Here is a 15,338-nt window from a genome sequence, read left to right as displayed (position 1 = left end):
CACTCTGAAAAAAAAAAGCCTACAGCACCTGGTATTCCCAGGCGGTCTCCCATCCAGGTACTAACCAGGCCCGACCCTGCTTAACTTCTGAGATCGGACGAGATCAGGTGCTTTCAGGGTGGTATGGCCGTAGGCTCTAGGAGCACTGGTTTTGGGCCTCTTAGCTTTCTTCGCTCAGCTTCAGTACAAGCAAGCAAACCACTCTGAAAAAAAAAAGCCTACAGCACCTGGTATTCCCAGGCGGTCTCCCATCCAGGTACTAACCAGGCCCGACCCTGCTTAACTTCTGAGATCGGACGAGATCAGGTGCTTTCAGGGTGGTATGGCCGTAGGCTCTAGGAGCACTGGTTTTGGGCCTCTTAGCTTTCTTCGCTCAGCTTCAGTACAAGCAAGCAAACCACTCTGAAAAAAAAAAGCCTACAGCACCTGGTATTCCCAGGCGGTCTCCCATCCAGGTACTAACCAGGCCCGACCCTGCTTAACTTCTGAGATCGGACGAGATCAGGTGCTTTCAGGGTGGTATGGCCGTAGGCTCTAGGAGCACTGGTTTTGGGCCTCTTAGCTTTCTTCGCTCAGCTTCAGTACAAGCAAGCAAACCACTCTGAAAAAAAAAAGCCTACAGCACCTGGTATTCCCAGGCGGTCTCCCATCCAGGTACTAACCAGGCCCGACCCTGCTTAACTTCTGAGATCGGACGAGATCAGGTGCTTTCAGGGTGGTATGGCCGTAGGCTCTAGGAGCACTGGTTTTGGGCCTCTTAGCTTTCTTCGCTCAGCTTCAGTACAAGCAAGCAAACCACTCTGAAAAAAAAAAGCCTACAGCACCTGGTATTCCCAGGCGGTCTCCCATCCAGGTACTAACCAGGCCCGACCCTGCTTAACTTCTGAGATCGGACGAGATCAGGTGCTTTCAGGGTGGTATGGCCGTAGGCTCTAGGAGCACTGGTTTTGGGCCTCTTAGCTTTCTTCGCTCAGCTTCAGTACAAGCAAGCAAACCACTCTGAAAAAAAAAAGCCTACAGCACCTGGTATTCCCAGGCGGTCTCCCATCCAGGTACTAACCAGGCCCGACCCTGCTTAACTTCTGAGATCGGACGAGATCAGGTGCTTTCAGGGTGGTATGGCCGTAGGCTCTAGGAGCACTGGTTTTGGGCCTCTTAGCTTTCTTCGCTCAGCTTCAGTACAAGCAAGCAAACCACTCTGAAAAAAAAAAGCCTACAGCACCTGGTATTCCCAGGCGGTCTCCCATCCAGGTACTAACCAGGCCCGACCCTGCTTAACTTCTGAGATCGGACGAGATCAGGTGCTTTCAGGGTGGTATGGCCGTAGGCTCTAGGAGCACTGGTTTTGGGCCTCTTAGCTTTCTTCGCTCAGCTTCAGTACAAGCAAGCAAACCACTCTGAAAAAAAAAAGCCTACAGCACCTGGTATTCCCAGGCGGTCTCCCATCCAGGTACTAACCAGGCCCGACCCTGCTTAACTTCTGAGATCGGACGAGATCAGGTGCTTTCAGGGTGGTATGGCCGTAGGCTCTAGGAGCACTGGTTTTGGGCCTCTTAGCTTTCTTCGCTCAGCTTCAGTACAAGCAAGCAAACCACTCTGAAAAAAAAAAGCCTACAGCACCTGGTATTCCCAGGCGGTCTCCCATCCAGGTACTAACCAGGCCCGACCCTGCTTAACTTCTGAGATCGGACGAGATCAGGTGCTTTCAGGGTGGTATGGCCGTAGGCTCTAGGAGCACTGGTTTTGGGCCTCTTAGCTTTCTTCGCTCAGCTTCAGTACAAGCAAGCAAACCACTCTGAAAAAAAAAAGCCTACAGCACCTGGTATTCCCAGGCGGTCTCCCATCCAGGTACTAACCAGGCCCGACCCTGCTTAACTTCTGAGATCGGACGAGATCAGGTGCTTTCAGGGTGGTATGGCCGTAGGCTCTAGGAGCACTGGTTTTGGGCCTCTTAGCTTTCTTCGCTCAGCTTCAGTACAAGCAAGCAAACCACTCTGAAAAAAAAAAGCCTACAGCACCTGGTATTCCCAGGCGGTCTCCCATCCAGGTACTAACCAGGCCCGACCCTGCTTAACTTCTGAGATCGGACGAGATCAGGTGCTTTCAGGGTGGTATGGCCGTAGGCTCTAGGAGCACTGGTTTTGGGCCTCTTAGCTTTCTTCGCTCAGCTTCAGTACAAGCAAGCAAACCACTCTGAAAAAAAAAAGCCTACAGCACCTGGTATTCCCAGGCGGTCTCCCATCCAGGTACTAACCAGGCCCGACCCTGCTTAACTTCTGAGATCGGACGAGATCAGGTGCTTTCAGGGTGGTATGGCCGTAGGCTCTAGGAGCACTGGTTTTGGGCCTCTTAGCTTTCTTCGCTCAGCTTCAGTACAAGCAAGCAAACCACTCTGAAAAAAAAAAGCCTACAGCACCTGGTATTCCCAGGCGGTCTCCCATCCAGGTACTAACCAGGCCCGACCCTGCTTAACTTCTGAGATCGGACGAGATCAGGTGCTTTCAGGGTGGTATGGCCGTAGGCTCTAGGAGCACTGGTTTTGGGCCTCTTAGCTTTCTTCGCTCAGCTTCAGTACAAGCAAGCAAACCACTCTGAAAAAAAAAAGCCTACAGCACCTGGTATTCCCAGGCGGTCTCCCATCCAGGTACTAACCAGGCCCGACCCTGCTTAACTTCTGAGATCGGACGAGATCAGGTGCTTTCAGGGTGGTATGGCCGTAGGCTCTAGGAGCACTGGTTTTGGGCCTCTTAGCTTTCTTCGCTCAGCTTCAGTACAAGCAAGCAAACCACTCTGAAAAAAAAAAGCCTACAGCACCTGGTATTCCCAGGCGGTCTCCCATCCAGGTACTAACCAGGCCCGACCCTGCTTAACTTCTGAGATCGGACGAGATCAGGTGCTTTCAGGGTGGTATGGCCGTAGGCTCTAGGAGCACTGGTTTTGGGCCTCTTAGCTTTCTTCGCTCAGCTTCAGTACAAGCAAGCAAACCACTCTGAAAAAAAAAAGCCTACAGCACCTGGTATTCCCAGGCGGTCTCCCATCCAGGTACTAACCAGGCCCGACCCTGCTTAACTTCTGAGATCGGACGAGATCAGGTGCTTTCAGGGTGGTATGGCCGTAGGCTCTAGGAGCACTGGTTTTGGGCCTCTTAGCTTTCTTCGCTCAGCTTCAGTACAAGCAAGCAAACCACTCTGAAAAAAAAAAGCCTACAGCACCTGGTATTCCCAGGCGGTCTCCCATCCAGGTACTAACCAGGCCCGACCCTGCTTAACTTCTGAGATCGGACGAGATCAGGTGCTTTCAGGGTGGTATGGCCGTAGGCTCTAGGAGCACTGGTTTTGGGCCTCTTAGCTTTCTTCGCTCAGCTTCAGTACAAGCAAGCAAACCACTCTGAAAAAAAAAAGCCTACAGCACCTGGTATTCCCAGGCGGTCTCCCATCCAGGTACTAACCAGGCCCGACCCTGCTTAACTTCTGAGATCGGACGAGATCAGGTGCTTTCAGGGTGGTATGGCCGTAGGCTCTAGGAGCACTGGTTTTGGGCCTCTTAGCTTTCTTCGCTCAGCTTCAGTACAAGCAAGCAAACCACTCTGAAAAAAAAAAGCCTACAGCACCTGGTATTCCCAGGCGGTCTCCCATCCAGGTACTAACCAGGCCCGACCCTGCTTAACTTCTGAGATCGGACGAGATCAGGTGCTTTCAGGGTGGTATGGCCGTAGGCTCTAGGAGCACTGGTTTTGGGCCTCTTAGCTTTCTTCGCTCAGCTTCAGTACAAGCAAGCAAACCACTCTGAAAAAAAAAAGCCTACAGCACCTGGTATTCCCAGGCGGTCTCCCATCCAGGTACTAACCAGGCCCGACCCTGCTTAACTTCTGAGATCGGACGAGATCAGGTGCTTTCAGGGTGGTATGGCCGTAGGCTCTAGGAGCACTGGTTTTGGGCCTCTTAGCTTTCTTCGCTCAGCTTCAGTACAAGCAAGCAAACCACTCTGAAAAAAAAAAGCCTACAGCACCTGGTATTCCCAGGCGGTCTCCCATCCAGGTACTAACCAGGCCCGACCCTGCTTAACTTCTGAGATCGGACGAGATCAGGTGCTTTCAGGGTGGTATGGCCGTAGGCTCTAGGAGCACTGGTTTTGGGCCTCTTAGCTTTCTTCGCTCAGCTTCAGTACAAGCAAGCAAACCACTCTGAAAAAAAAAAGCCTACAGCACCTGGTATTCCCAGGCGGTCTCCCATCCAGGTACTAACCAGGCCCGACCCTGCTTAACTTCTGAGATCGGACGAGATCAGGTGCTTTCAGGGTGGTATGGCCGTAGGCTCTAGGAGCACTGGTTTTGGGCCTCTTAGCTTTCTTCGCTCAGCTTCAGTACAAGCAAGCAAACCACTCTGAAAAAAAAAAGCCTACAGCACCTGGTATTCCCAGGCGGTCTCCCATCCAGGTACTAACCAGGCCCGACCCTGCTTAACTTCTGAGATCGGACGAGATCAGGTGCTTTCAGGGTGGTATGGCCGTAGGCTCTAGGAGCACTGGTTTTGGGCCTCTTAGCTTTCTTCGCTCAGCTTCAGTACAAGCAAGCAAACCACTCTGAAAAAAAAAAGCCTACAGCACCTGGTATTCCCAGGCGGTCTCCCATCCAGGTACTAACCAGGCCCGACCCTGCTTAACTTCTGAGATCGGACGAGATCAGGTGCTTTCAGGGTGGTATGGCCGTAGGCTCTAGGAGCACTGGTTTTGGGCCTCTTAGCTTTCTTCGCTCAGCTTCAGTACAAGCAAGCAAACCACTCTGAAAAAAAAAAGCCTACAGCACCTGGTATTCCCAGGCGGTCTCCCATCCAGGTACTAACCAGGCCCGACCCTGCTTAACTTCTGAGATCGGACGAGATCAGGTGCTTTCAGGGTGGTATGGCCGTAGGCTCTAGGAGCACTGGTTTTGGGCCTCTTAGCTTTCTTCGCTCAGCTTCAGTACAAGCAAGCAAACCACTCTGAAAAAAAAAAGCCTACAGCACCTGGTATTCCCAGGCGGTCTCCCATCCAGGTACTAACCAGGCCCGACCCTGCTTAACTTCTGAGATCGGACGAGATCAGGTGCTTTCAGGGTGGTATGGCCGTAGGCTCTAGGAGCACTGGTTTTGGGCCTCTTAGCTTTCTTCGCTCAGCTTCAGTACAAGCAAGCAAACCACTCTGAAAAAAAAAAGCCTACAGCACCTGGTATTCCCAGGCGGTCTCCCATCCAGGTACTAACCAGGCCCGACCCTGCTTAACTTCTGAGATCGGACGAGATCAGGTGCTTTCAGGGTGGTATGGCCGTAGGCTCTAGGAGCACTGGTTTTGGGCCTCTTAGCTTTCTTCGCTCAGCTTCAGTACAAGCAAGCAAACCACTCTGAAAAAAAAAAGCCTACAGCACCTGGTATTCCCAGGCGGTCTCCCATCCAGGTACTAACCAGGCCCGACCCTGCTTAACTTCTGAGATCGGACGAGATCAGGTGCTTTCAGGGTGGTATGGCCGTAGGCTCTAGGAGCACTGGTTTTGGGCCTCTTAGCTTTCTTCGCTCAGCTTCAGTACAAGCAAGCAAACCACTCTGAAAAAAAAAAGCCTACAGCACCTGGTATTCCCAGGCGGTCTCCCATCCAGGTACTAACCAGGCCCGACCCTGCTTAACTTCTGAGATCGGACGAGATCAGGTGCTTTCAGGGTGGTATGGCCGTAGGCTCTAGGAGCACTGGTTTTGGGCCTCTTAGCTTTCTTCGCTCAGCTTCAGTACAAGCAAGCAAACCACTCTGAAAAAAAAAAGCCTACAGCACCTGGTATTCCCAGGCGGTCTCCCATCCAGGTACTAACCAGGCCCGACCCTGCTTAACTTCTGAGATCGGACGAGATCAGGTGCTTTCAGGGTGGTATGGCCGTAGGCTCTAGGAGCACTGGTTTTGGGCCTCTTAGCTTTCTTCGCTCAGCTTCAGTACAAGCAAGCAAACCACTCTGAAAAAAAAAAGCCTACAGCACCTGGTATTCCCAGGCGGTCTCCCATCCAGGTACTAACCAGGCCCGACCCTGCTTAACTTCTGAGATCGGACGAGATCAGGTGCTTTCAGGGTGGTATGGCCGTAGGCTCTAGGAGCACTGGTTTTGGGCCTCTTAGCTTTCTTCGCTCAGCTTCAGTACAAGCAAGCAAACCACTCTGAAAAAAAAAAGCCTACAGCACCTGGTATTCCCAGGCGGTCTCCCATCCAGGTACTAACCAGGCCCGACCCTGCTTAACTTCTGAGATCGGACGAGATCAGGTGCTTTCAGGGTGGTATGGCCGTAGGCTCTAGGAGCACTGGTTTTGGGCCTCTTAGCTTTCTTCGCTCAGCTTCAGTACAAGCAAGCAAACCACTCTGAAAAAAAAAAGCCTACAGCACCTGGTATTCCCAGGCGGTCTCCCATCCAGGTACTAACCAGGCCCGACCCTGCTTAACTTCTGAGATCGGACGAGATCAGGTGCTTTCAGGGTGGTATGGCCGTAGGCTCTAGGAGCACTGGTTTTGGGCCTCTTAGCTTTCTTCGCTCAGCTTCAGTACAAGCAAGCAAACCACTCTGAAAAAAAAAAGCCTACAGCACCTGGTATTCCCAGGCGGTCTCCCATCCAGGTACTAACCAGGCCCGACCCTGCTTAACTTCTGAGATCGGACGAGATCAGGTGCTTTCAGGGTGGTATGGCCGTAGGCTCTAGGAGCACTGGTTTTGGGCCTCTTAGCTTTCTTCGCTCAGCTTCAGTACAAGCAAGCAAACCACTCTGAAAAAAAAAAGCCTACAGCACCTGGTATTCCCAGGCGGTCTCCCATCCAGGTACTAACCAGGCCCGACCCTGCTTAACTTCTGAGATCGGACGAGATCAGGTGCTTTCAGGGTGGTATGGCCGTAGGCTCTAGGAGCACTGGTTTTGGGCCTCTTAGCTTTCTTCGCTCAGCTTCAGTACAAGCAAGCAAACCACTCTGAAAAAAAAAAGCCTACAGCACCTGGTATTCCCAGGCGGTCTCCCATCCAGGTACTAACCAGGCCCGACCCTGCTTAACTTCTGAGATCGGACGAGATCAGGTGCTTTCAGGGTGGTATGGCCGTAGGCTCTAGGAGCACTGGTTTTGGGCCTCTTAGCTTTCTTCGCTCAGCTTCAGTACAAGCAAGCAAACCACTCTGAAAAAAAAAAGCCTACAGCACCTGGTATTCCCAGGCGGTCTCCCATCCAGGTACTAACCAGGCCCGACCCTGCTTAACTTCTGAGATCGGACGAGATCAGGTGCTTTCAGGGTGGTATGGCCGTAGGCTCTAGGAGCACTGGTTTTGGGCCTCTTAGCTTTCTTCGCTCAGCTTCAGTACAAGCAAGCAAACCACTCTGAAAAAAAAAAGCCTACAGCACCTGGTATTCCCAGGCGGTCTCCCATCCAGGTACTAACCAGGCCCGACCCTGCTTAACTTCTGAGATCGGACGAGATCAGGTGCTTTCAGGGTGGTATGGCCGTAGGCTCTAGGAGCACTGGTTTTGGGCCTCTTAGCTTTCTTCGCTCAGCTTCAGTACAAGCAAGCAAACCACTCTGAAAAAAAAAAGCCTACAGCACCTGGTATTCCCAGGCGGTCTCCCATCCAGGTACTAACCAGGCCCGACCCTGCTTAACTTCTGAGATCGGACGAGATCAGGTGCTTTCAGGGTGGTATGGCCGTAGGCTCTAGGAGCACTGGTTTTGGGCCTCTTAGCTTTCTTCGCTCAGCTTCAGTACAAGCAAGCAAACCACTCTGAAAAAAAAAAGCCTACAGCACCTGGTATTCCCAGGCGGTCTCCCATCCAGGTACTAACCAGGCCCGACCCTGCTTAACTTCTGAGATCGGACGAGATCAGGTGCTTTCAGGGTGGTATGGCCGTAGGCTCTAGGAGCACTGGTTTTGGGCCTCTTAGCTTTCTTCGCTCAGCTTCAGTACAAGCAAGCAAACCACTCTGAAAAAAAAAAGCCTACAGCACCTGGTATTCCCAGGCGGTCTCCCATCCAGGTACTAACCAGGCCCGACCCTGCTTAACTTCTGAGATCGGACGAGATCAGGTGCTTTCAGGGTGGTATGGCCGTAGGCTCTAGGAGCACTGGTTTTGGGCCTCTTAGCTTTCTTCGCTCAGCTTCAGTACAAGCAAGCAAACCACTCTGAAAAAAAAAAGCCTACAGCACCTGGTATTCCCAGGCGGTCTCCCATCCAGGTACTAACCAGGCCCGACCCTGCTTAACTTCTGAGATCGGACGAGATCAGGTGCTTTCAGGGTGGTATGGCCGTAGGCTCTAGGAGCACTGGTTTTGGGCCTCTTAGCTTTCTTCGCTCAGCTTCAGTACAAGCAAGCAAACCACTCTGAAAAAAAAAAGCCTACAGCACCTGGTATTCCCAGGCGGTCTCCCATCCAGGTACTAACCAGGCCCGACCCTGCTTAACTTCTGAGATCGGACGAGATCAGGTGCTTTCAGGGTGGTATGGCCGTAGGCTCTAGGAGCACTGGTTTTGGGCCTCTTAGCTTTCTTCGCTCAGCTTCAGTACAAGCAAGCAAACCACTCTGAAAAAAAAAAGCCTACAGCACCTGGTATTCCCAGGCGGTCTCCCATCCAGGTACTAACCAGGCCCGACCCTGCTTAACTTCTGAGATCGGACGAGATCAGGTGCTTTCAGGGTGGTATGGCCGTAGGCTCTAGGAGCACTGGTTTTGGGCCTCTTAGCTTTCTTCGCTCAGCTTCAGTACAAGCAAGCAAACCACTCTGAAAAAAAAAAGCCTACAGCACCTGGTATTCCCAGGCGGTCTCCCATCCAGGTACTAACCAGGCCCGACCCTGCTTAACTTCTGAGATCGGACGAGATCAGGTGCTTTCAGGGTGGTATGGCCGTAGGCTCTAGGAGCACTGGTTTTGGGCCTCTTAGCTTTCTTCGCTCAGCTTCAGTACAAGCAAGCAAACCACTCTGAAAAAAAAAAGCCTACAGCACCTGGTATTCCCAGGCGGTCTCCCATCCAGGTACTAACCAGGCCCGACCCTGCTTAACTTCTGAGATCGGACGAGATCAGGTGCTTTCAGGGTGGTATGGCCGTAGGCTCTAGGAGCACTGGTTTTGGGCCTCTTAGCTTTCTTCGCTCAGCTTCAGTACAAGCAAGCAAACCACTCTGAAAAAAAAAAGCCTACAGCACCTGGTATTCCCAGGCGGTCTCCCATCCAGGTACTAACCAGGCCCGACCCTGCTTAACTTCTGAGATCGGACGAGATCAGGTGCTTTCAGGGTGGTATGGCCGTAGGCTCTAGGAGCACTGGTTTTGGGCCTCTTAGCTTTCTTCGCTCAGCTTCAGTACAAGCAAGCAAACCACTCTGAAAAAAAAAAGCCTACAGCACCTGGTATTCCCAGGCGGTCTCCCATCCAGGTACTAACCAGGCCCGACCCTGCTTAACTTCTGAGATCGGACGAGATCAGGTGCTTTCAGGGTGGTATGGCCGTAGGCTCTAGGAGCACTGGTTTTGGGCCTCTTAGCTTTCTTCGCTCAGCTTCAGTACAAGCAAGCAAACCACTCTGAAAAAAAAAAGCCTACAGCACCTGGTATTCCCAGGCGGTCTCCCATCCAGGTACTAACCAGGCCCGACCCTGCTTAACTTCTGAGATCGGACGAGATCAGGTGCTTTCAGGGTGGTATGGCCGTAGGCTCTAGGAGCACTGGTTTTGGGCCTCTTAGCTTTCTTCGCTCAGCTTCAGTACAAGCAAGCAAACCACTCTGAAAAAAAAAAGCCTACAGCACCTGGTATTCCCAGGCGGTCTCCCATCCAGGTACTAACCAGGCCCGACCCTGCTTAACTTCTGAGATCGGACGAGATCAGGTGCTTTCAGGGTGGTATGGCCGTAGGCTCTAGGAGCACTGGTTTTGGGCCTCTTAGCTTTCTTCGCTCAGCTTCAGTACAAGCAAGCAAACCACTCTGAAAAAAAAAAGCCTACAGCACCTGGTATTCCCAGGCGGTCTCCCATCCAGGTACTAACCAGGCCCGACCCTGCTTAACTTCTGAGATCGGACGAGATCAGGTGCTTTCAGGGTGGTATGGCCGTAGGCTCTAGGAGCACTGGTTTTGGGCCTCTTAGCTTTCTTCGCTCAGCTTCAGTACAAGCAAGCAAACCACTCTGAAAAAAAAAAGCCTACAGCACCTGGTATTCCCAGGCGGTCTCCCATCCAGGTACTAACCAGGCCCGACCCTGCTTAACTTCTGAGATCGGACGAGATCAGGTGCTTTCAGGGTGGTATGGCCGTAGGCTCTAGGAGCACTGGTTTTGGGCCTCTTAGCTTTCTTCGCTCAGCTTCAGTACAAGCAAGCAAACCACTCTGAAAAAAAAAAGCCTACAGCACCTGGTATTCCCAGGCGGTCTCCCATCCAGGTACTAACCAGGCCCGACCCTGCTTAACTTCTGAGATCGGACGAGATCAGGTGCTTTCAGGGTGGTATGGCCGTAGGCTCTAGGAGCACTGGTTTTGGGCCTCTTAGCTTTCTTCGCTCAGCTTCAGTACAAGCAAGCAAACCACTCTGAAAAAAAAAAGCCTACAGCACCTGGTATTCCCAGGCGGTCTCCCATCCAGGTACTAACCAGGCCCGACCCTGCTTAACTTCTGAGATCGGACGAGATCAGGTGCTTTCAGGGTGGTATGGCCGTAGGCTCTAGGAGCACTGGTTTTGGGCCTCTTAGCTTTCTTCGCTCAGCTTCAGTACAAGCAAGCAAACCACTCTGAAAAAAAAAAGCCTACAGCACCTGGTATTCCCAGGCGGTCTCCCATCCAGGTACTAACCAGGCCCGACCCTGCTTAACTTCTGAGATCGGACGAGATCAGGTGCTTTCAGGGTGGTATGGCCGTAGGCTCTAGGAGCACTGGTTTTGGGCCTCTTAGCTTTCTTCGCTCAGCTTCAGTACAAGCAAGCAAACCACTCTGAAAAAAAAAAGCCTACAGCACCTGGTATTCCCAGGCGGTCTCCCATCCAGGTACTAACCAGGCCCGACCCTGCTTAACTTCTGAGATCGGACGAGATCAGGTGCTTTCAGGGTGGTATGGCCGTAGGCTCTAGGAGCACTGGTTTTGGGCCTCTTAGCTTTCTTCGCTCAGCTTCAGTACAAGCAAGCAAACCACTCTGAAAAAAAAAAGCCTACAGCACCTGGTATTCCCAGGCGGTCTCCCATCCAGGTACTAACCAGGCCCGACCCTGCTTAACTTCTGAGATCGGACGAGATCAGGTGCTTTCAGGGTGGTATGGCCGTAGGCTCTAGGAGCACTGGTTTTGGGCCTCTTAGCTTTCTTCGCTCAGCTTCAGTACAAGCAAGCAAACCACTCTGAAAAAAAAAAGCCTACAGCACCTGGTATTCCCAGGCGGTCTCCCATCCAGGTACTAACCAGGCCCGACCCTGCTTAACTTCTGAGATCGGACGAGATCAGGTGCTTTCAGGGTGGTATGGCCGTAGGCTCTAGGAGCACTGGTTTTGGGCCTCTTAGCTTTCTTCGCTCAGCTTCAGTACAAGCAAGCAAACCACTCTGAAAAAAAAAAGCCTACAGCACCTGGTATTCCCAGGCGGTCTCCCATCCAGGTACTAACCAGGCCCGACCCTGCTTAACTTCTGAGATCGGACGAGATCAGGTGCTTTCAGGGTGGTATGGCCGTAGGCTCTAGGAGCACTGGTTTTGGGCCTCTTAGCTTTCTTCGCTCAGCTTCAGTACAAGCAAGCAAACCACTCTGAAAAAAAAAAGCCTACAGCACCTGGTATTCCCAGGCGGTCTCCCATCCAGGTACTAACCAGGCCCGACCCTGCTTAACTTCTGAGATCGGACGAGATCAGGTGCTTTCAGGGTGGTATGGCCGTAGGCTCTAGGAGCACTGGTTTTGGGCCTCTTAGCTTTCTTCGCTCAGCTTCAGTACAAGCAAGCAAACCACTCTGAAAAAAAAAAGCCTACAGCACCTGGTATTCCCAGGCGGTCTCCCATCCAGGTACTAACCAGGCCCGACCCTGCTTAACTTCTGAGATCGGACGAGATCAGGTGCTTTCAGGGTGGTATGGCCGTAGGCTCTAGGAGCACTGGTTTTGGGCCTCTTAGCTTTCTTCGCTCAGCTTCAGTACAAGCAAGCAAACCACTCTGAAAAAAAAAAGCCTACAGCACCTGGTATTCCCAGGCGGTCTCCCATCCAGGTACTAACCAGGCCCGACCCTGCTTAACTTCTGAGATCGGACGAGATCAGGTGCTTTCAGGGTGGTATGGCCGTAGGCTCTAGGAGCACTGGTTTTGGGCCTCTTAGCTTTCTTCGCTCAGCTTCAGTACAAGCAAGCAAACCACTCTGAAAAAAAAAAGCCTACAGCACCTGGTATTCCCAGGCGGTCTCCCATCCAGGTACTAACCAGGCCCGACCCTGCTTAACTTCTGAGATCGGACGAGATCAGGTGCTTTCAGGGTGGTATGGCCGTAGGCTCTAGGAGCACTGGTTTTGGGCCTCTTAGCTTTCTTCGCTCAGCTTCAGTACAAGCAAGCAAACCACTCTGAAAAAAAAAAGCCTACAGCACCTGGTATTCCCAGGCGGTCTCCCATCCAGGTACTAACCAGGCCCGACCCTGCTTAACTTCTGAGATCGGAGAGTCAGGTGCTTTCAGGGTGGTATGGCCGTAGGCTCTAGGAGCACTGGTTTTGGGCCTCTTAGCTTTCTTCGCTCAGCTTCAGTACAAGCAAGCAAACCACTCTGAAAAAAAAAAGCCTACAGCACCTGGTATTCCCAGGCGGTCTCCCATCCAGGTACTAACCAGGCCCGACCCTGCTTAACTTCTGAGATCGGACGAGATCAGGTGCTTTCAGGGTGGTATGGCCGTAGGCTCTAGGAGCACTGGTTTTGGGCCTCTTAGCTTTCTTCGCTCAGCTTCAGTACAAGCAAGCAAACCACTCTGAAAAAAAAAAGCCTACAGCACCTGGTATTCCCAGGCGGTCTCCCATCCAGGTACTAACCAGGCCCGACCCTGCTTAACTTCTGAGATCGGACGAGATCAGGTGCTTTCAGGGTGGTATGGCCGTAGGCTCTAGGAGCACTGGTTTTGGGCCTCTTAGCTTTCTTCGCTCAGCTTCAGTACAAGCAAGCAAACCACTCTGAAAAAAAAAAGCCTACAGCACCTGGCCAGGCGGTCTCCCATCCAGGTACTAACCAGGCCCGACCCTGCTTAACTTCTGAGATCGGACGAGATCAGGTGCTTTCAGGGTGGTATGGCCGTAGGCTCTAGGAGCACTGGTTTTGGGCCTCTTAGCTTTCTTCGCTCAGCTTCAGTACAAGCAAGCAAACCACTCTGAAAAAAAAAAGCCTACAGCACCTGGTATTCCCAGGCGGTCTCCCATCCAGGTACTAACCAGGCCCGACCCTGCTTAACTTCTGAGATCGGACGAGATCAGGTGCTTTCAGGGTGGTATGGCCGTAGGCTCTAGGAGCACTGGTTTTGGGCCTCTTAGCTTTCTTCGCTCAGCTTCAGTACAAGCAAGCAAACCACTCTGAAAAAAAAAAGCCTACAGCACCTGGTATTCCCAGGCGGTCTCCCATCCAGGTACTAACCAGGCCCGACCCTGCTTAACTTCTGAGATCGGACGAGATCAGGTGCTTTCAGGGTGGTATGGCCGTAGGCTCTAGGAGCACTGGTTTTGGGCCTCTTAGCTTTCTTCGCTCAGCTTCAGTACAAGCAAGCAAACCACTCTGAAAAAAAAAAGCCTACAGCACCTGGTATTCCCAGGCGGTCTCCCATCCAGGTACTAACCAGGCCCGACCCTGCTTAACTTCTGAGATCGGACGAGATCAGGTGCTTTCAGGGTGGTATGGCCGTAGGCTCTAGGAGCACTGGTTTTGGGCCTCTTAGCTTTCTTCGCTCAGCTTCAGTACAAGCAAGCAAACCACTCTGAAAAAAAAAAAGCCTACAGCACCTGGTATTCCCAGGCGGTCTCCCATCCAGGTACTAACCAGGCCCGACCCTGCTTAACTTCTGAGATCGGACGAGATCAGGTGCTTTCAGGGTGGTATGGCCGTAGGCTCTAGGAGCACTGGTTTTGGGCCTCTTAGCTTTCTTCGCTCAGCTTCAGTACAAGCAAGCAAACCACTCTGAAAAAAAAAAAGCCTACAGCACCTGGTATTCCCAGGCGGTCTCCCATCCAGGTACTAACCAGGCCCGACCCTGCTTAACTTCTGAGATCGGACGAGATCAGGTGCTTTCAGGGTGGTATGGCCGTAGGCTCTAGGAGCACTGGTTTTGGGCCTCTTAGCTTTCTTCGCTCAGCTTCAGTACAAGCAAGCAAACCACTCTGAAAAAAAAAAGCCTACAGCACCTGGTATTCCCAGGCGGTCTCCCATCCAGGTACTAACCAGGCCCGACCCTGCTTAACTTCTGAGATCGGACGAGATCAGGTGCTTTCAGGGTGGTATGGCCGTAGGCTCTAGGAGCACTGGTTTTGGGCCTCTTAGCTTTCTTCGCTCAGCTTCAGTACAAGCAAGCAAACCACTCTGAAAAAAAAAAGCCTACAGCACCTGGTATTCCCAGGCGGTCTCCCATCCAGGTACTAACCAGGCCCGACCCTGCTTAACTTCTGAGATCGGACGAGATCAGGTGCTTTCAGGGTGGTATGGCCGTAGGCTCTAGGAGCACTGGTTTTGGGCCTCTTAGCTTTCTTCGCTCAGCTTCAGTACAAGCAAGCAAACCACTCTGAAAAAAAAAAGCCTACAGCACCTGGTATCCCCAGGCGGTCTCCCATCCAGGTACTAACCAGGCCCGACCCTGCTTAACTTCTGAGATCGGACGAGATCAGGTGCTTTCAGGGTGGTATGGCCGTAGGCTCTAGGAGCACTGGTTTTGGGCCTCTTAGCTTTCTTCGCTCAGCTTCAGTACAAGCAAGCAAACCACTCTGAAAAAAAAAAGCCTACAGCACCTGGTATCCCCAGGCGGTCTCCCATCCAGGTACTAACCAAGGCCCGACCCTGCTTAACTTCTGAGATCGGACGAGATCAGGTGCTTTCAGGGTGGTATGGCCGTAGGCTCTAGGAGCACTGGTTTTGGGCCTCTTAGCTTTCTTCGCTCAGCTTCAGTACAAGCAAGCAAACCACTCTGAAAAAAAAAAGCCTACAGCACCTGGTATCCCCAGGCGGTCTCCCATCCAGGTACTAACCAGGCCCGACCCTGCTTAACTTCTGAGATCGACGAGATCAGGTGCTTTCAGGGTGGTATGGCCGTAGGCTCTAGGAGCACTGGTTTTGGGCCTCTTAGCTTTCTTCGCTCAGCTTCAGTACAAGCAAGCAAACCACTCTGAAAAAAAAAAGCC

At 52.3% G+C, this 15,338-nt stretch overlaps 77 non-coding genes and 1 pseudogene across 77 annotated transcripts in view; all 78 read right to left on the bottom strand.

Moving 5' to 3' along the window:
• Positions 1-16: 16 nt before the first annotated feature.
• LOC147660389 (5S ribosomal RNA) lies at positions 17-135 on the bottom strand. Its single transcript, XR_015306279.1, has one exon. It is a non-coding gene; the product is annotated as a 5S ribosomal RNA (ribosomal RNA).
• Positions 136-215: 80 nt separating this feature from the next.
• On the bottom strand, positions 216-334 carry LOC147660388 (5S ribosomal RNA). The gene has a single exon (XR_015306278.1). It is a non-coding gene; the product is annotated as a 5S ribosomal RNA (ribosomal RNA).
• An 80-nt stretch (positions 335-414) lies between these two features.
• On the bottom strand, positions 415-533 carry LOC147660387 (5S ribosomal RNA). Its single transcript, XR_015306277.1, has one exon. It is a non-coding gene; the product is annotated as a 5S ribosomal RNA (ribosomal RNA).
• Positions 534-613: 80 nt separating this feature from the next.
• LOC147660386 (5S ribosomal RNA) lies at positions 614-732 on the bottom strand. Its single transcript, XR_015306276.1, has one exon. It is a non-coding gene; the product is annotated as a 5S ribosomal RNA (ribosomal RNA).
• An 80-nt stretch (positions 733-812) lies between these two features.
• Positions 813-931, bottom strand: LOC147660385 (5S ribosomal RNA). The gene has a single exon (XR_015306275.1). It is a non-coding gene; the product is annotated as a 5S ribosomal RNA (ribosomal RNA).
• An 80-nt stretch (positions 932-1,011) lies between these two features.
• On the bottom strand, positions 1,012-1,130 carry LOC147660384 (5S ribosomal RNA). Its single transcript, XR_015306273.1, has one exon. It is a non-coding gene; the product is annotated as a 5S ribosomal RNA (ribosomal RNA).
• Positions 1,131-1,210: 80 nt separating this feature from the next.
• On the bottom strand, positions 1,211-1,329 carry LOC147660383 (5S ribosomal RNA). Its single transcript, XR_015306272.1, has one exon. It is a non-coding gene; the product is annotated as a 5S ribosomal RNA (ribosomal RNA).
• An 80-nt stretch (positions 1,330-1,409) lies between these two features.
• LOC147660382 (5S ribosomal RNA) lies at positions 1,410-1,528 on the bottom strand. Its single transcript, XR_015306271.1, has one exon. It is a non-coding gene; the product is annotated as a 5S ribosomal RNA (ribosomal RNA).
• Positions 1,529-1,608: 80 nt separating this feature from the next.
• On the bottom strand, positions 1,609-1,727 carry LOC147660381 (5S ribosomal RNA). Its single transcript, XR_015306270.1, has one exon. It is a non-coding gene; the product is annotated as a 5S ribosomal RNA (ribosomal RNA).
• Positions 1,728-1,807: 80 nt separating this feature from the next.
• On the bottom strand, positions 1,808-1,926 carry LOC147660380 (5S ribosomal RNA). The gene has a single exon (XR_015306269.1). It is a non-coding gene; the product is annotated as a 5S ribosomal RNA (ribosomal RNA).
• An 80-nt stretch (positions 1,927-2,006) lies between these two features.
• Positions 2,007-2,125, bottom strand: LOC147660379 (5S ribosomal RNA). The gene has a single exon (XR_015306267.1). It is a non-coding gene; the product is annotated as a 5S ribosomal RNA (ribosomal RNA).
• An 80-nt stretch (positions 2,126-2,205) lies between these two features.
• On the bottom strand, positions 2,206-2,324 carry LOC147660378 (5S ribosomal RNA). The gene has a single exon (XR_015306266.1). It is a non-coding gene; the product is annotated as a 5S ribosomal RNA (ribosomal RNA).
• An 80-nt stretch (positions 2,325-2,404) lies between these two features.
• LOC147660377 (5S ribosomal RNA) lies at positions 2,405-2,523 on the bottom strand. Its single transcript, XR_015306265.1, has one exon. It is a non-coding gene; the product is annotated as a 5S ribosomal RNA (ribosomal RNA).
• An 80-nt stretch (positions 2,524-2,603) lies between these two features.
• On the bottom strand, positions 2,604-2,722 carry LOC147660376 (5S ribosomal RNA). The gene has a single exon (XR_015306264.1). It is a non-coding gene; the product is annotated as a 5S ribosomal RNA (ribosomal RNA).
• An 80-nt stretch (positions 2,723-2,802) lies between these two features.
• LOC147660375 (5S ribosomal RNA) lies at positions 2,803-2,921 on the bottom strand. The gene has a single exon (XR_015306263.1). It is a non-coding gene; the product is annotated as a 5S ribosomal RNA (ribosomal RNA).
• Positions 2,922-3,001: 80 nt separating this feature from the next.
• Positions 3,002-3,120, bottom strand: LOC147660374 (5S ribosomal RNA). Its single transcript, XR_015306262.1, has one exon. It is a non-coding gene; the product is annotated as a 5S ribosomal RNA (ribosomal RNA).
• Positions 3,121-3,200: 80 nt separating this feature from the next.
• LOC147660373 (5S ribosomal RNA) lies at positions 3,201-3,319 on the bottom strand. Its single transcript, XR_015306261.1, has one exon. It is a non-coding gene; the product is annotated as a 5S ribosomal RNA (ribosomal RNA).
• Positions 3,320-3,399: 80 nt separating this feature from the next.
• On the bottom strand, positions 3,400-3,518 carry LOC147660372 (5S ribosomal RNA). The gene has a single exon (XR_015306260.1). It is a non-coding gene; the product is annotated as a 5S ribosomal RNA (ribosomal RNA).
• An 80-nt stretch (positions 3,519-3,598) lies between these two features.
• On the bottom strand, positions 3,599-3,717 carry LOC147660371 (5S ribosomal RNA). Its single transcript, XR_015306259.1, has one exon. It is a non-coding gene; the product is annotated as a 5S ribosomal RNA (ribosomal RNA).
• Positions 3,718-3,797: 80 nt separating this feature from the next.
• On the bottom strand, positions 3,798-3,916 carry LOC147660370 (5S ribosomal RNA). The gene has a single exon (XR_015306258.1). It is a non-coding gene; the product is annotated as a 5S ribosomal RNA (ribosomal RNA).
• Positions 3,917-3,996: 80 nt separating this feature from the next.
• LOC147660369 (5S ribosomal RNA) lies at positions 3,997-4,115 on the bottom strand. The gene has a single exon (XR_015306256.1). It is a non-coding gene; the product is annotated as a 5S ribosomal RNA (ribosomal RNA).
• An 80-nt stretch (positions 4,116-4,195) lies between these two features.
• On the bottom strand, positions 4,196-4,314 carry LOC147660368 (5S ribosomal RNA). The gene has a single exon (XR_015306255.1). It is a non-coding gene; the product is annotated as a 5S ribosomal RNA (ribosomal RNA).
• An 80-nt stretch (positions 4,315-4,394) lies between these two features.
• On the bottom strand, positions 4,395-4,513 carry LOC147660367 (5S ribosomal RNA). The gene has a single exon (XR_015306254.1). It is a non-coding gene; the product is annotated as a 5S ribosomal RNA (ribosomal RNA).
• Positions 4,514-4,593: 80 nt separating this feature from the next.
• LOC147660366 (5S ribosomal RNA) lies at positions 4,594-4,712 on the bottom strand. Its single transcript, XR_015306253.1, has one exon. It is a non-coding gene; the product is annotated as a 5S ribosomal RNA (ribosomal RNA).
• Positions 4,713-4,792: 80 nt separating this feature from the next.
• Positions 4,793-4,911, bottom strand: LOC147660365 (5S ribosomal RNA). Its single transcript, XR_015306252.1, has one exon. It is a non-coding gene; the product is annotated as a 5S ribosomal RNA (ribosomal RNA).
• An 80-nt stretch (positions 4,912-4,991) lies between these two features.
• Positions 4,992-5,110, bottom strand: LOC147660364 (5S ribosomal RNA). Its single transcript, XR_015306251.1, has one exon. It is a non-coding gene; the product is annotated as a 5S ribosomal RNA (ribosomal RNA).
• An 80-nt stretch (positions 5,111-5,190) lies between these two features.
• LOC147660363 (5S ribosomal RNA) lies at positions 5,191-5,309 on the bottom strand. The gene has a single exon (XR_015306250.1). It is a non-coding gene; the product is annotated as a 5S ribosomal RNA (ribosomal RNA).
• Positions 5,310-5,389: 80 nt separating this feature from the next.
• On the bottom strand, positions 5,390-5,508 carry LOC147660362 (5S ribosomal RNA). Its single transcript, XR_015306249.1, has one exon. It is a non-coding gene; the product is annotated as a 5S ribosomal RNA (ribosomal RNA).
• An 80-nt stretch (positions 5,509-5,588) lies between these two features.
• On the bottom strand, positions 5,589-5,707 carry LOC147660361 (5S ribosomal RNA). The gene has a single exon (XR_015306248.1). It is a non-coding gene; the product is annotated as a 5S ribosomal RNA (ribosomal RNA).
• Positions 5,708-5,787: 80 nt separating this feature from the next.
• LOC147660360 (5S ribosomal RNA) lies at positions 5,788-5,906 on the bottom strand. The gene has a single exon (XR_015306247.1). It is a non-coding gene; the product is annotated as a 5S ribosomal RNA (ribosomal RNA).
• An 80-nt stretch (positions 5,907-5,986) lies between these two features.
• On the bottom strand, positions 5,987-6,105 carry LOC147660359 (5S ribosomal RNA). Its single transcript, XR_015306245.1, has one exon. It is a non-coding gene; the product is annotated as a 5S ribosomal RNA (ribosomal RNA).
• An 80-nt stretch (positions 6,106-6,185) lies between these two features.
• On the bottom strand, positions 6,186-6,304 carry LOC147660358 (5S ribosomal RNA). Its single transcript, XR_015306244.1, has one exon. It is a non-coding gene; the product is annotated as a 5S ribosomal RNA (ribosomal RNA).
• Positions 6,305-6,384: 80 nt separating this feature from the next.
• On the bottom strand, positions 6,385-6,503 carry LOC147660357 (5S ribosomal RNA). The gene has a single exon (XR_015306243.1). It is a non-coding gene; the product is annotated as a 5S ribosomal RNA (ribosomal RNA).
• Positions 6,504-6,583: 80 nt separating this feature from the next.
• Positions 6,584-6,702, bottom strand: LOC147660356 (5S ribosomal RNA). The gene has a single exon (XR_015306242.1). It is a non-coding gene; the product is annotated as a 5S ribosomal RNA (ribosomal RNA).
• An 80-nt stretch (positions 6,703-6,782) lies between these two features.
• On the bottom strand, positions 6,783-6,901 carry LOC147660355 (5S ribosomal RNA). Its single transcript, XR_015306241.1, has one exon. It is a non-coding gene; the product is annotated as a 5S ribosomal RNA (ribosomal RNA).
• Positions 6,902-6,981: 80 nt separating this feature from the next.
• LOC147660354 (5S ribosomal RNA) lies at positions 6,982-7,100 on the bottom strand. The gene has a single exon (XR_015306240.1). It is a non-coding gene; the product is annotated as a 5S ribosomal RNA (ribosomal RNA).
• An 80-nt stretch (positions 7,101-7,180) lies between these two features.
• Positions 7,181-7,299, bottom strand: LOC147660353 (5S ribosomal RNA). The gene has a single exon (XR_015306239.1). It is a non-coding gene; the product is annotated as a 5S ribosomal RNA (ribosomal RNA).
• An 80-nt stretch (positions 7,300-7,379) lies between these two features.
• LOC147660352 (5S ribosomal RNA) lies at positions 7,380-7,498 on the bottom strand. The gene has a single exon (XR_015306238.1). It is a non-coding gene; the product is annotated as a 5S ribosomal RNA (ribosomal RNA).
• An 80-nt stretch (positions 7,499-7,578) lies between these two features.
• On the bottom strand, positions 7,579-7,697 carry LOC147660351 (5S ribosomal RNA). The gene has a single exon (XR_015306237.1). It is a non-coding gene; the product is annotated as a 5S ribosomal RNA (ribosomal RNA).
• An 80-nt stretch (positions 7,698-7,777) lies between these two features.
• LOC147660350 (5S ribosomal RNA) lies at positions 7,778-7,896 on the bottom strand. The gene has a single exon (XR_015306236.1). It is a non-coding gene; the product is annotated as a 5S ribosomal RNA (ribosomal RNA).
• Positions 7,897-7,976: 80 nt separating this feature from the next.
• LOC147660349 (5S ribosomal RNA) lies at positions 7,977-8,095 on the bottom strand. Its single transcript, XR_015306234.1, has one exon. It is a non-coding gene; the product is annotated as a 5S ribosomal RNA (ribosomal RNA).
• An 80-nt stretch (positions 8,096-8,175) lies between these two features.
• On the bottom strand, positions 8,176-8,294 carry LOC147660348 (5S ribosomal RNA). The gene has a single exon (XR_015306233.1). It is a non-coding gene; the product is annotated as a 5S ribosomal RNA (ribosomal RNA).
• An 80-nt stretch (positions 8,295-8,374) lies between these two features.
• LOC147660347 (5S ribosomal RNA) lies at positions 8,375-8,493 on the bottom strand. Its single transcript, XR_015306232.1, has one exon. It is a non-coding gene; the product is annotated as a 5S ribosomal RNA (ribosomal RNA).
• Positions 8,494-8,573: 80 nt separating this feature from the next.
• LOC147660346 (5S ribosomal RNA) lies at positions 8,574-8,692 on the bottom strand. Its single transcript, XR_015306231.1, has one exon. It is a non-coding gene; the product is annotated as a 5S ribosomal RNA (ribosomal RNA).
• Positions 8,693-8,772: 80 nt separating this feature from the next.
• LOC147660345 (5S ribosomal RNA) lies at positions 8,773-8,891 on the bottom strand. The gene has a single exon (XR_015306230.1). It is a non-coding gene; the product is annotated as a 5S ribosomal RNA (ribosomal RNA).
• An 80-nt stretch (positions 8,892-8,971) lies between these two features.
• On the bottom strand, positions 8,972-9,090 carry LOC147660344 (5S ribosomal RNA). Its single transcript, XR_015306229.1, has one exon. It is a non-coding gene; the product is annotated as a 5S ribosomal RNA (ribosomal RNA).
• An 80-nt stretch (positions 9,091-9,170) lies between these two features.
• On the bottom strand, positions 9,171-9,289 carry LOC147660343 (5S ribosomal RNA). Its single transcript, XR_015306228.1, has one exon. It is a non-coding gene; the product is annotated as a 5S ribosomal RNA (ribosomal RNA).
• Positions 9,290-9,369: 80 nt separating this feature from the next.
• Positions 9,370-9,488, bottom strand: LOC147660342 (5S ribosomal RNA). Its single transcript, XR_015306227.1, has one exon. It is a non-coding gene; the product is annotated as a 5S ribosomal RNA (ribosomal RNA).
• Positions 9,489-9,568: 80 nt separating this feature from the next.
• Positions 9,569-9,687, bottom strand: LOC147660341 (5S ribosomal RNA). Its single transcript, XR_015306226.1, has one exon. It is a non-coding gene; the product is annotated as a 5S ribosomal RNA (ribosomal RNA).
• An 80-nt stretch (positions 9,688-9,767) lies between these two features.
• On the bottom strand, positions 9,768-9,886 carry LOC147660340 (5S ribosomal RNA). The gene has a single exon (XR_015306225.1). It is a non-coding gene; the product is annotated as a 5S ribosomal RNA (ribosomal RNA).
• An 80-nt stretch (positions 9,887-9,966) lies between these two features.
• LOC147660339 (5S ribosomal RNA) lies at positions 9,967-10,085 on the bottom strand. Its single transcript, XR_015306223.1, has one exon. It is a non-coding gene; the product is annotated as a 5S ribosomal RNA (ribosomal RNA).
• Positions 10,086-10,165: 80 nt separating this feature from the next.
• On the bottom strand, positions 10,166-10,284 carry LOC147660338 (5S ribosomal RNA). Its single transcript, XR_015306222.1, has one exon. It is a non-coding gene; the product is annotated as a 5S ribosomal RNA (ribosomal RNA).
• Positions 10,285-10,364: 80 nt separating this feature from the next.
• Positions 10,365-10,483, bottom strand: LOC147660337 (5S ribosomal RNA). The gene has a single exon (XR_015306221.1). It is a non-coding gene; the product is annotated as a 5S ribosomal RNA (ribosomal RNA).
• Positions 10,484-10,563: 80 nt separating this feature from the next.
• LOC147660336 (5S ribosomal RNA) lies at positions 10,564-10,682 on the bottom strand. Its single transcript, XR_015306220.1, has one exon. It is a non-coding gene; the product is annotated as a 5S ribosomal RNA (ribosomal RNA).
• An 80-nt stretch (positions 10,683-10,762) lies between these two features.
• On the bottom strand, positions 10,763-10,881 carry LOC147660335 (5S ribosomal RNA). Its single transcript, XR_015306219.1, has one exon. It is a non-coding gene; the product is annotated as a 5S ribosomal RNA (ribosomal RNA).
• An 80-nt stretch (positions 10,882-10,961) lies between these two features.
• LOC147660334 (5S ribosomal RNA) lies at positions 10,962-11,080 on the bottom strand. Its single transcript, XR_015307188.1, has one exon. It is a non-coding gene; the product is annotated as a 5S ribosomal RNA (ribosomal RNA).
• An 80-nt stretch (positions 11,081-11,160) lies between these two features.
• On the bottom strand, positions 11,161-11,279 carry LOC147660333 (5S ribosomal RNA). The gene has a single exon (XR_015307187.1). It is a non-coding gene; the product is annotated as a 5S ribosomal RNA (ribosomal RNA).
• Positions 11,280-11,359: 80 nt separating this feature from the next.
• Positions 11,360-11,478, bottom strand: LOC147660332 (5S ribosomal RNA). The gene has a single exon (XR_015307186.1). It is a non-coding gene; the product is annotated as a 5S ribosomal RNA (ribosomal RNA).
• Positions 11,479-11,558: 80 nt separating this feature from the next.
• Positions 11,559-11,677, bottom strand: LOC147660331 (5S ribosomal RNA). The gene has a single exon (XR_015307185.1). It is a non-coding gene; the product is annotated as a 5S ribosomal RNA (ribosomal RNA).
• An 80-nt stretch (positions 11,678-11,757) lies between these two features.
• Positions 11,758-11,876, bottom strand: LOC147660330 (5S ribosomal RNA). The gene has a single exon (XR_015307184.1). It is a non-coding gene; the product is annotated as a 5S ribosomal RNA (ribosomal RNA).
• Positions 11,877-11,956: 80 nt separating this feature from the next.
• LOC147660329 (5S ribosomal RNA) lies at positions 11,957-12,075 on the bottom strand. Its single transcript, XR_015307182.1, has one exon. It is a non-coding gene; the product is annotated as a 5S ribosomal RNA (ribosomal RNA).
• Positions 12,076-12,155: 80 nt separating this feature from the next.
• On the bottom strand, positions 12,156-12,274 carry LOC147660328 (5S ribosomal RNA). The gene has a single exon (XR_015307181.1). It is a non-coding gene; the product is annotated as a 5S ribosomal RNA (ribosomal RNA).
• An 80-nt stretch (positions 12,275-12,354) lies between these two features.
• Positions 12,355-12,473, bottom strand: LOC147660327 (5S ribosomal RNA). Its single transcript, XR_015307180.1, has one exon. It is a non-coding gene; the product is annotated as a 5S ribosomal RNA (ribosomal RNA).
• An 80-nt stretch (positions 12,474-12,553) lies between these two features.
• On the bottom strand, positions 12,554-12,670 carry LOC147660326 (5S ribosomal RNA). Its single transcript, XR_015306738.1, has one exon. It is a non-coding gene; the product is annotated as a 5S ribosomal RNA (ribosomal RNA).
• An 80-nt stretch (positions 12,671-12,750) lies between these two features.
• On the bottom strand, positions 12,751-12,869 carry LOC147660325 (5S ribosomal RNA). The gene has a single exon (XR_015307179.1). It is a non-coding gene; the product is annotated as a 5S ribosomal RNA (ribosomal RNA).
• An 80-nt stretch (positions 12,870-12,949) lies between these two features.
• Positions 12,950-13,068, bottom strand: LOC147660324 (5S ribosomal RNA). The gene has a single exon (XR_015307178.1). It is a non-coding gene; the product is annotated as a 5S ribosomal RNA (ribosomal RNA).
• Positions 13,069-13,148: 80 nt separating this feature from the next.
• Positions 13,149-13,262, bottom strand: LOC147660323 (5S ribosomal RNA; annotated as a pseudogene).
• Positions 13,263-13,342: 80 nt separating this feature from the next.
• Positions 13,343-13,461, bottom strand: LOC147660322 (5S ribosomal RNA). Its single transcript, XR_015307177.1, has one exon. It is a non-coding gene; the product is annotated as a 5S ribosomal RNA (ribosomal RNA).
• An 80-nt stretch (positions 13,462-13,541) lies between these two features.
• LOC147660321 (5S ribosomal RNA) lies at positions 13,542-13,660 on the bottom strand. Its single transcript, XR_015307176.1, has one exon. It is a non-coding gene; the product is annotated as a 5S ribosomal RNA (ribosomal RNA).
• Positions 13,661-13,740: 80 nt separating this feature from the next.
• LOC147660320 (5S ribosomal RNA) lies at positions 13,741-13,859 on the bottom strand. Its single transcript, XR_015307175.1, has one exon. It is a non-coding gene; the product is annotated as a 5S ribosomal RNA (ribosomal RNA).
• An 81-nt stretch (positions 13,860-13,940) lies between these two features.
• Positions 13,941-14,059, bottom strand: LOC147660319 (5S ribosomal RNA). Its single transcript, XR_015307174.1, has one exon. It is a non-coding gene; the product is annotated as a 5S ribosomal RNA (ribosomal RNA).
• Positions 14,060-14,140: 81 nt separating this feature from the next.
• LOC147660318 (5S ribosomal RNA) lies at positions 14,141-14,259 on the bottom strand. Its single transcript, XR_015307173.1, has one exon. It is a non-coding gene; the product is annotated as a 5S ribosomal RNA (ribosomal RNA).
• Positions 14,260-14,339: 80 nt separating this feature from the next.
• Positions 14,340-14,458, bottom strand: LOC147660317 (5S ribosomal RNA). Its single transcript, XR_015307171.1, has one exon. It is a non-coding gene; the product is annotated as a 5S ribosomal RNA (ribosomal RNA).
• An 80-nt stretch (positions 14,459-14,538) lies between these two features.
• On the bottom strand, positions 14,539-14,657 carry LOC147660316 (5S ribosomal RNA). Its single transcript, XR_015307170.1, has one exon. It is a non-coding gene; the product is annotated as a 5S ribosomal RNA (ribosomal RNA).
• An 80-nt stretch (positions 14,658-14,737) lies between these two features.
• On the bottom strand, positions 14,738-14,856 carry LOC147660315 (5S ribosomal RNA). The gene has a single exon (XR_015306651.1). It is a non-coding gene; the product is annotated as a 5S ribosomal RNA (ribosomal RNA).
• An 80-nt stretch (positions 14,857-14,936) lies between these two features.
• Positions 14,937-15,056, bottom strand: LOC147660314 (5S ribosomal RNA). The gene has a single exon (XR_015306727.1). It is a non-coding gene; the product is annotated as a 5S ribosomal RNA (ribosomal RNA).
• Positions 15,057-15,136: 80 nt separating this feature from the next.
• LOC147660313 (5S ribosomal RNA) lies at positions 15,137-15,254 on the bottom strand. The gene has a single exon (XR_015306726.1). It is a non-coding gene; the product is annotated as a 5S ribosomal RNA (ribosomal RNA).
• Positions 15,255-15,334: 80 nt separating this feature from the next.
• Positions 15,335-15,338, bottom strand: part of LOC147660312 (5S ribosomal RNA) — a 119-nt gene continuing 115 nt past the window's right edge. The window contains exon 1 of the ribosomal RNA XR_015306650.1: positions 15,335-15,338. This exon is cut by the window's right edge and continues 115 nt beyond it. This is a non-coding gene — a ribosomal RNA (5S ribosomal RNA).

The sequence above is a fragment of the Lissotriton vulgaris genome, unplaced genomic scaffold (genome assembly GCF_964263255.1).
Source record: "Lissotriton vulgaris unplaced genomic scaffold, aLisVul1.2 SCAFFOLD_3657, whole genome shotgun sequence".
In the NCBI taxonomy this organism is placed as follows: Eukaryota; Metazoa; Chordata; class Amphibia; order Caudata; family Salamandridae; genus Lissotriton; species Lissotriton vulgaris.
This window is presented reverse-complemented; position numbering and strand designations above follow the sequence as displayed.